This window comes from Manis javanica, chromosome 11 (genome assembly GCF_040802235.1).
Source record: "Manis javanica isolate MJ-LG chromosome 11, MJ_LKY, whole genome shotgun sequence".
Classification (NCBI taxonomy): domain Eukaryota; kingdom Metazoa; phylum Chordata; class Mammalia; order Pholidota; family Manidae; genus Manis; species Manis javanica.
In genome coordinates, this window is record NC_133166.1 from 38,486,239 (window position 1) to 38,495,996 (window position 9,758).

At 46.9% G+C, this 9,758-nt stretch overlaps 1 pseudogene; it reads right to left on the reverse strand.

The window, feature by feature from the left end:
* Positions 1–385: 385 nt before the first annotated feature.
* LOC108405098 (myosin phosphatase Rho-interacting protein-like) lies at positions 386–3,381 on the reverse strand (annotated as a pseudogene).
* Positions 3,382–9,758: the final 6,377 nt, after the last annotated feature.

Sequence of the window (9,758 nt, forward strand, 5' to 3'; positions counted from 1 at the left end):
TGTGGGGCCCTGACTCCACACGGTGCTCAGAGGGACACAGCTAGCTTATCACCAGGCTGCTGGGCCTTAATACTGACAGTCAGTGCGTGGGCCAAATCAGAGAGGGGACGAACAGACCAGCCGGGAGCACGTGGCCCTTCAGGCCCCTGCTGCTTGGCTGACTTTAGAAACCATGGGAGAAAGCCTGGATAAAGACAAATAGGAAGTCGGAATCAACGCAGCAGGGAATGGTGTGAACCCATAAACCAGTCTCTCATGCTTCCATACCCACAGTTAATGATGACAATAATAAAAACAATGAGAAGAAGAAAGGTACAGAAAGAACACAGTGATTGGGTCGTGCCGCGCAAGCCGGGCAGGGTGTGTCAAGCTGAAGGGGACACAGCTAGTCTTTCTTCAAGTCTCTGGGTTTAAAGAGCTTCAAGCCTTCTTGTATGGTGAGGCCTTCCTTCAGACTCTACATGACAGGGGACCTGGAAGTGGACTAGTTTCAGTTATCCCATGAGACCTGCTCAATTACAGACTTGGATCTGACATTTCTGAGTTGCCGGCTGACACAGGATCTGTCTTTCTTCAGGAAGTCAGGGTTGCTTTTAGATTTCATTATATCATATCCGGTCATGGGGGTGTTTTCAGGGGGCTTTTCATCCAGTGCCTCTATGGCAGCCTTCAGCTGCTCCCCCAGCCTGCTGACGTTGCAGTAGGCCTTGGCCCTCACAATGCTGAGCTCGGGGTAGATGTCCTTGTACTTGTCACTAGCGTACTTCTTTTCCCGTAATGCCATCTGCAGCTCATCCTTGAGAGAGCTGATATTTCCGATTCCTTGACCCTCAATAAGACCTCTAACTCATAGGCATTCTTTCCCTGTGTGAGACGTGAGCCAGCGGCCTCCCTGCCGGTGTCCCCAGTCAGCAGGGTCCGTAACTGGGCGATTTCTGCAGCCAGGTGGTTGTTTAGCTCCTGGTTGTGGGCATTGAGCTCCTGGTTCTCCTGCTGGCACTGCCGCAGGGCCTGCCACTCGGCCTCCAGTGCCTGAGCCAGTGGGTGTTCTCCAGGCACTTCTGTGATTACTGCTCCAAGAGGACCTCCAGCTTCCGCTGCACCGACTGCAGCTCCTCCAGGTGCTGCCTCCGCAGGGCCTCAGTGTCCGAATTGCTGCTGCTGATCTGGGACCGCTGGCTCTTCTCCAGCTCATGCTCCATCTCCTCCCGGTGGGCGTTCTTCATGGCTGAGATGGCTGAGATGGCTGAGATGGTGGCTGAGGTCTCCTCGACCAGGAGGCCGTCCTTCTCCTCCTGCAGCTTCTCCAGCTCCCGCTAGTGCTGCCTCTGCAGGTCTTCGATCTTCTGGTGCATTTCTTCCATTGCTGCAAAGCCTCGCTCACATGTGGCCTGTAGCACATAGCCCTCCAGGGCACTCTGTTCCCGGCCCAGAGCCACCCTCAGCTGGTCCTGCAGCAGCCGGTTCTGCTCCAAAAGATCTGAGGCCTCCTCTGGCTCTGTTCCAACTCCTTCTCCAGCAGTGAGGTCAGCTCGTGAGTGGAGTTGGTCACTTCCAACCTCGGAGGAGGATAGCTGCAGGGGGGTAATGGAACCTGCCTTTCCTCCCGGAGAGGGGAGGTCTCCACCTGATGCCACAGCTACTCAATCTCCATGTGGATATTCTGTGTCTTGAGATTGGTGGCCCCAGGCAGCCCCGAGCTCTGGTCGACCTCCATCTGCAGGGCTGCGTTGGTGCCTGGCCCGTCCATAGCATCGAGCGTCCCATCGTCATGCACACTCCTGCTCCAGCTCCCCTGGGTCTGCCTCAGGGTGGGCATCGGAGGGCGCTGTGGCGCTAGCCCTTTCCTGAGCCAACGCCTGCTGGGTGGGGTGGAACTCGGCCCAGTCAAAGGTCTTGGAGCCCCCCTCCCGCCTCCGCTCCCAAGCCCGGCTCCCCCTCTGCTCAGGGTCTGGCTCCCCATGCTCTGTCTCCTGCTTTTCACTGGGCCTTGGGCAGGTCTCAAAGGAGGAGCTGCTCTGATTCTTTCCCTCTGGCAATGAGCTTGTCACATCTGGGGCTGAGGCCGGGTGGATGTGCTTCATGATGGTCTGGATCCAATTCTGCCAGATGCCAGAGGCATCAGAGCAGAGAGGGTGAACTCGCCCTCCTTTGTGTGTATCTGAAAGCTGTAGTTTCTCTGGACCGGATACTCTGTGACATCGTAACCAGTAGACAAGTCGATTTCCCCATCCAAGTCAGCTGCCTCCCCAGCCACCGAATCCCTGTAGTATCTCAGGCTGTGATCAGCAAGGACAAACCAGTGTTTCTTCCACTGGCCATCCTCCTACTGCTTGGTCAGCCAACCGTTCTTGAAATTCAGCAGGTCAGGCCGCTTCCTGGGAAACGCCCTCTTTTTGCTATGGCCCTGGCGAGTGTCACTTGATGGGAAGGGCCCAGCAGACTAGTTGGTCTCCATGTGCTCTTCCTTCTCAATGTCCAAGGCTGCAAATTTCTCAATTACCTAGGACCTCCTGCTGTTGGGGGTGCTGGGGCTGGGAGGGGAGAGCGGTGGGGGCAGCTGCTGCTCCTCAGCCTTCAAGTCCTGCTTGGTCTTTTACAGGGAGAAGTAGCTGCTCTCCACCCAGACTTTGTGGCCATAGTCCATGCGGTCGCTGCTAACGGTGCGCTCCTCAGCTTTGCTCTCCAGCCCAAGCTCCCTCAAGGCACTGGCAGCAAGAGGCTGGTTCTGGCTGGGACTCTAAGAGGGACTCAGGCTCCTCCCATCTGGCTGGTCCTTGCCCTGCTTTCTTCCTGCCAGTGTCGACTTGGTGGTGGGGACTTCCTCAGCACTGGGGATGCTGCTGCTCAGGTGACAGCCATCTTGGCTGGCCCTGGCTCCTGTGGTGCCGGAGGCTCCACTTTCCGCTGCTTCTTTTGGTTCTGCTTGTTGGTCCTGGGATAGATCAGGAGCATCTCCAGCCAAACGCTAATCCCCTTGGTCTCTGCCCGGATGACATGCTCCTGCTCAGGGGTCAGAATGCGCAGGGAGAACTTCTGGCCCGTCCGGCCCTCCCCATCCACCACATCTGTGCACTGGTTCATGTTGATGGTGTCCTGAGGGACGGTTGTGGGCATTTCATCCAGGGCATAGCGCAAGAGGCCGTGCTCGTAGAGTACGAAGAACCAGGGCTGCCATTTCCGAGACTGATGCAGTGGGTTGTCAAAGTCAGTCCCATCTGGAGCCAAGAGCAGCCAGCCGCCATAAATGGGTTTTGCCTGCATCAAGTCGTCGTCGTTGAGCAGATGCGACTCGCAAGGCTTGAAGCAGTTCTGACACTTGCTCTTGTTGAAGATGTTGGCCTGGAATTTCCTGCACGGGTTCTCCTTGGCCGCTGACATGGTCACGCGGCGGCTGCGCAGGCCCGGCGGCGGCAGGTGCGCGCTTCACGGCGGACGGCGAACGGTGGACGGCAGCGGGCCGTGAGGAGGCCACATGCACGGCCGGCTTGGGCGGGCTCAGGCCGGGCTCACCGCGGGCGCCGCGGCATGTCCCCGCCGGCCAGCCGCCTCACAGTCAGGAGGTGGGCGCAGACCCAGCCGCGGCCGAAGCGCGCCCCCGGCGGTCAGGCTGGCCTCGTGCGCGACGGGATGCGGGCTGGCCTCTCCTTGCACGGTGCGCCGGGGCACCCAGGCGGCGGCCCCGCGCCCCGGGCCCACACAGAGCGCGCGGAACCGGCCGCCCGCCCGCCCGCACAGCCGCCACCACGGGGAGAATCTGAATATTCTCCCATACTATAGGATGCCTTTTTGTTCTACCGATGCTGGACAGAAGCTTTTCAGCTTGATATAGTTCCACTTGTTCATTTTTATTTTTGTTTCCCTTTTCCGTGGAGATACGTTCATGAAGTTGTTCATGTTTATATTCAAGAGAATTTTGCCTATGTTTTCTTCTAAGAGTTTTATGGTTTCATGACTTACATTCAGGTCTTTGATCCATTTCGAGTTTACTTTTGTGTATGGGGTTAGACAGTAATCCAGTTTCATTCTCTTGCATGTAGCTGTCCAGTTTTGTCAACACCAGCTGTTGAAGATGCTGTCGTCTCCCCATTGTATATCCATGGCTCCTTTATCATATATTAATTGACCATATATGTTTGGGTTAATATCTGGACTCTCTATTCTGTTCCACTGGTCTATGGGTCTGTTCTTGTGCCAGTACCAAATTGTCTTAATTACTGCGGCTTTGTAGTAGAACTTGAAGTTGGGAACCAAGATCCCTCTGCTTTATTCTTCCTTCTCAGGATTGCTTTGGCTATTCGGGGTCTTTTGTGGTTCCATATGAATTTTAGAACTATTTGTTAACAGTTAGTTGAAGAATGCTGCTGGTATTTTAATAGGGATTGCATTGAATCTGTAGATTGCTTTAGGCAGGATGGCCATTTTGACAATATTAATTCTTCCTACCCAAGAGCATGGGATGAATTTCCATTTATTAGTGTCCTCTTTAATTTCTCTTAAGAGTTTCTTATAGTTTTCAGGGTATAGGTCTTTCACTTCTTTGGTTAGATTTATTCCTAGGTATTTAATTCTTTTTGATGCAATTGTGAATGGAATTGTTTTCCTGATTTCTCTTTCTTCTGGTTCATCATTAGTGTATAGGAATGCAACAGGAATGTGTGTTAATTTTGTATCCCTCAACTTTGCTGAATTCAGATATTAGTTCTAGTAGTTTTAGAGTGGATTCTTTAGGGTTTTTCATGTACAATATCATGTCATCTGCAAACAGTGACAGTTTGACTTCTTCCTTACCAATCTGGATGCCTTTTATTTCTTTGTGTTGTCTGATTGCCATGGCTAAGACCTCCAGTACTATGTTGAATAAAAGCAGGGAGAGTGGGCATCCTTGTCTTGTTCCTGATCTTAGAGGAAAAGCTTTCAGCTTCTCGCTGCTAAGTATAATGTTGGCTATGGGTTTGTCATATATGGCCTTTATTATGTTGAGGTACTTGCCTTCTACACCCATTTTGTTGAGAGTTTTTATCATGAATGGATGTTGAATTTTGTCAAATGCTTTTCAGTATCTATGGAAATGATCATGTGATTTTTGTCCTTCTTTTTGTTGATGTGGTGGATAATGTTGTTGGATTTTCGAATGTTGTACCATCCTTGCATCCCTTAGATGAATCCCACTTGATGGTGTATGATCCTCTTGATATATTTGTTGAATTCAGTTTGCTAATATTTTGTTGAGTATCTTTGCATCTATGTTCATCAGGGATATTGATCTGTAATTTTCTTTTTGGGGGGTGTCTTTGCCTGGTTTTGGTATTAGAGTGATGCTAGCTTCATAGAATGAGTTTGGAAATATTCCTTCCTCTTCTATTTTTTGTAAATCTTTAAGGAGAATGGGTATTATGTCTTCTCTAAATGTCTGATAAAATTCAGCAGTGAATCCATCTGGCCCAGGGATTTTGTGCTTGGGTAGTTTTTTGATTACCAATTCATTGCTGGTAAATGGTCTGTTTAGTATTTTCTGTTTCTTCCTTGGTCAGCCTTAGAAGGTTGTATTTTTCTAAAAAGTTGTCCATTTCTTCTAGGTTATCCAGTTTGTTAGCATACAGTTTTTCATAGTATTCCCTAATAATTCTTTGTATTTCTGTGGTGTCCATCATGATTTTTCCTTTCTCATTTCTGATTCTGTTTATGTGTATAGATTCTCTTTTTTTCTTGATAAGTCTGGCTATGGGTTTATCTGTTTTATTTTCTCATAGAACCAGCTCTTGGTTTCATCAATTTTTTCTATTGTTCTTCTCAATTTTATTTCTTCTCTGATCTTTATTATGTCCCTCCTTCTGCTCACTTTGGACCTCATTTGTTCTTCTTTTTCCAGTTTTAATAATTGTGACTTTAGACTATTCATTTGGGATTGTTGTTCCTTCTTTATATAGGCCTGGATTGCTATATACTTTCCTCTTAGAACTGCCTTCACTATGTCCCACAGAAGTTGGGGTGTTGTACTATTGTTTTCATTTGTCTCCATATATTGCTTGATCTCTGTTTTAGTTTGGTCATTGATCCATTGATTATTTAGAAGCATGTTGTTAAGCCTCCATGTGTTTGTGAGCCTTTTGTTTTCTTTGTATAATTTATTTCTAGTTTAATACCTTTGTGATCTGAGAAGTTGGTTGGTAGAATTTCAATCTTTTTGAATTTACTGAGGCTCTTTTTGTGGCCTAGTATGTGGTCTATTCTGGAAAATGTTCCATGTGCACTTGAGAAGAATGTGTATCCTGCTGCTTTTGGGTGGAATGTTCTATAGATGTCTGTTAGGTCCATCTGTTCTAATGTGTTCTTCAGTACCTCTGTGTCCTTACTTATTTTCTGTCTGGTTGCTCTGTCCTTTGGAGTCAGTGGTGTGTTGAAGTCTCCCAAAATGAATGCATTGCATTCTATTTCCTCCTTTAATTCTGTTAGTATTTGTTTCACATATGTAGGTGCTCCTGTGTTGGGTGCATAGATATTTACAATGGTTATATCCTCTTGTTGGACTGCCCCCTTTATCATTATGTAATGTCCTTCTTTGTTTCTTGTTACTTACTTTGTTTTGAAGTCTATTTTGTCTGATACAAGTACTGCAACATATGCTTTCTTCCCCCTATTGTTTGCATGAAATATCTTTTTCCATCCCTTCGCTTTTAGTCTGTCTATGTCTTTGGATTTGAACTGAATCTCTTGTAGGCAGCTTATAGATGGGTCTTGCTTTTTTATCCATTATATTACTCTGTGTCTTTTGATTGGTGCGTTCAGTCTATTTATATTTAGGGTGATTATCGGTAGATATACACTTATTGCCATTGCAGGTTTTGGATTTGTGGTTACCAAAGATTCAAGGGTAGCTTCTTTACTATCTAACCATCTAACTTAACTCACTTATTAAGCTATTATAAACACAGTCTGATGATTCTTTATGTCTCTCCCTTCTTTTCCTTCCTCCTCCACTTATTCTTTAACATGCTCTTTCTTATGGAGGAAAATTTGGTCATTAGTAAGAGGAGTTGGGTCTGCTAGACCATGAATCATAAATTCCCAGGTAAACCAAAAATCTTCTTCCTTGGCTAAAATCTTTGGTGGTTTTTTTTCCTTCAGATGCCAGAAAGTGGCCTTTCAGAGGCTGGTGAATAGACTCTATCCAAGTTTTCTTTCCAGTAAGGCTGATTAAATTTTTCATATTTACAAAAATTTGGAAAACTTGTTTTTTCTAACCTTATAAGTCATCCTTTTTCTTGCTTTCCTTCATTTCCATTTTGCAAGTCCAGAACTTCAACATTTAGGACAAAATCTAATCATGAGCATTCTTATAACAACATTACAGTCTTCTTACAACTTGGAGTCAATTCAAACTTTACCATCTGAACCCTAAGTTCAACAGTGCTTCAAGCCTGCCTGTTCTTACCAGCCAACCTGTCACCACTATCTCCCTAATCCCATTTGTTTACCTATTTATTTGACTGTTTCCTGAGACACAGCCTTAATCCTCCTTTATCTTCTTCTGCCTACACCTCTGACAGTACCTTCTGATGGGAATTTTATGAGAAAGTTTTCCTGTGACTACCCACCTTGTAGCTGCACTTTTTTATCCACCATACAAAGAAATTAAACTTGTCCTTCCCTTGTATCATTTATCATTATTAATCTTATCCCCTTAGGGGTTCTTCCCAATCCCACTTTCAAAGAAGTGTATGCTTGTTATCAATTTATTTTTGAGCTTTACATCCATACTTCTTTGCCCTGTTTGGTATACTAGAGCTGGACCCTGTGATCTTTTGCCAGCTGAGCATGATGTCAGTAGAGGGCGCTGGTTGAGGGAGCAGGAATAAAGCCCCTCTTCCAAGGCCTGTGTGCTTTCCTTTTGTCCAGGTCTTGTGGTAGTCTTCTCAGGTGCAGGACACCCAGAAGCACTTACCCCAGGGAGTTTCAGTGCTATCCCAAGGCCAGGGCAGCTTCTGGAAAACTTCTGTGAGCATCCCAACTAGATTTCCCAGCACCCAGCCTTCAGCAGCTGGTTTTCCAGGGAGTCAAGAGTATCCTGCACCCTGTAGGAACCCAGCTACATCCCAAATGAGTTCAACTGTGCCCCACAATAGCTTTCCAGCAAGTTTTTTTTGGTCATCTCAATGGGGGTTTCTTGCTTGTCAACTTTGTGGCACCCAGCAAATGTTTTCTAGCATCCAGTGGATCACAGCCACACACTTTCCAGCAAGATCTAAATCTCAGTCTTGTAAGGCCCTTTCCGAAATTTATTCCTTCCTCTATGTTTAACCTCTTAATAGTGAATGTCCTGTTGCTATTTAATGATTACTTATGTTATATCCTTCCTCTTTAAATTACTGCCTGGTTTCTGGCTCCTGACTGCCTGACTGGATATTCCACACAGGCTCTCTCTTTTGATGTCCACAAAACATGGGTCAGATGCCTCACACCTTCTACCATTTTTCACCCTGTTCGTGCCAAGGCCTCCTGGGTGATTTTGTTCTCAGGCCTGTGTCACCTTTTCACTGCCCAATCAGTTACATCCTGCCCCTTGCCTCCAAGCCTTGTCCCTCAGTGGCCTCTTTCCATTAGGCTTTAGGAAGCCTAGTACAGAAATTCCAGCAACTGGTATCTTGACGTCCCCAACACCATCCCCTATCCTGATATCATTTCTAACTAGTTCCCTTTCATTCTACCCAAAGAATGGCTTTCACATTAGTTTCTTTCATCTTTATTCCCACTTTATGAACCAGCCATGAACCCTGTGATCTCACACAGATGCAGCCCCAGGGGATGTGATTGGGATACTCCTTAGGTCACTGGGAATGTAGTAGCGCTTGGATAGGTTCAGGGACCTGGCGGCATTCTTAGCAGCAAGATCACATCTGCTGTGTAAGACATAGTATTTTGTTTAAAGTACCTTGTTTTTGTTTTCTTACAGCTTTATTAGAAGTGGGGGTAAAATTAGGGTAATATGACGGCCATTACGGTCAGGGGATCCAAGGAACATGTGAGCTACAAGGTCCCCAGTGGAGATGTAAGTTCTGAGGTCAATGACCAGCAACTTTTGTTAGCTAGGGTTTGGCTCCCAACTTGAAAACCAAACTTAGGTAAGAATGGGCCACATTGCCTAGTGTGGGCTGAAAATCTTAACAGTCTTCTCCCCTCTAACTTCAAACTCAATCTCCAGTCCCCCAGATCCTAGAGGCCATTCCAGTCAGCACCCACTAACACTGGAGGAAGGACACCAGAGCACGTGAGCTTGCGTTTGACCCAGTTGGAGCCAAGTTCCCAAGCACACCTCACAGTCCTTTCTCCAAAATTACTTAAGCCTAAATAAACTGAAAACGGAACAAGCTGTGAGACTTGCTGTCCTTCCCTTCCTTGAGATAGGGTAAGGCTGAACTGCTATAACAAAAATACGGTAGCTTAAGGAATAATATAGACATTTATGTCTCACTAACAGGTCATGGCAAGTAATTCAGCTACCAGGGACCTCGGTTCCATACTCAGAGTCCTTCCAAGTTGCTGCTCTCCCACACTTCAGACTGAGCCTTGCTATATATACCCAAAGGGTAGTCTGAGGACCAGAAGCATCCATCACTTGGGATCCTGTCAGAAGTGCAAATCTCTGGCTTCACCTCAGATCTACTGTGGCAGCCAGGACCAGTTACGTGATGTGTGGGTACCAATGAAAAATAAACACATGGGGGACCACTGTTAATTATTACAAATTCCAAGATGAT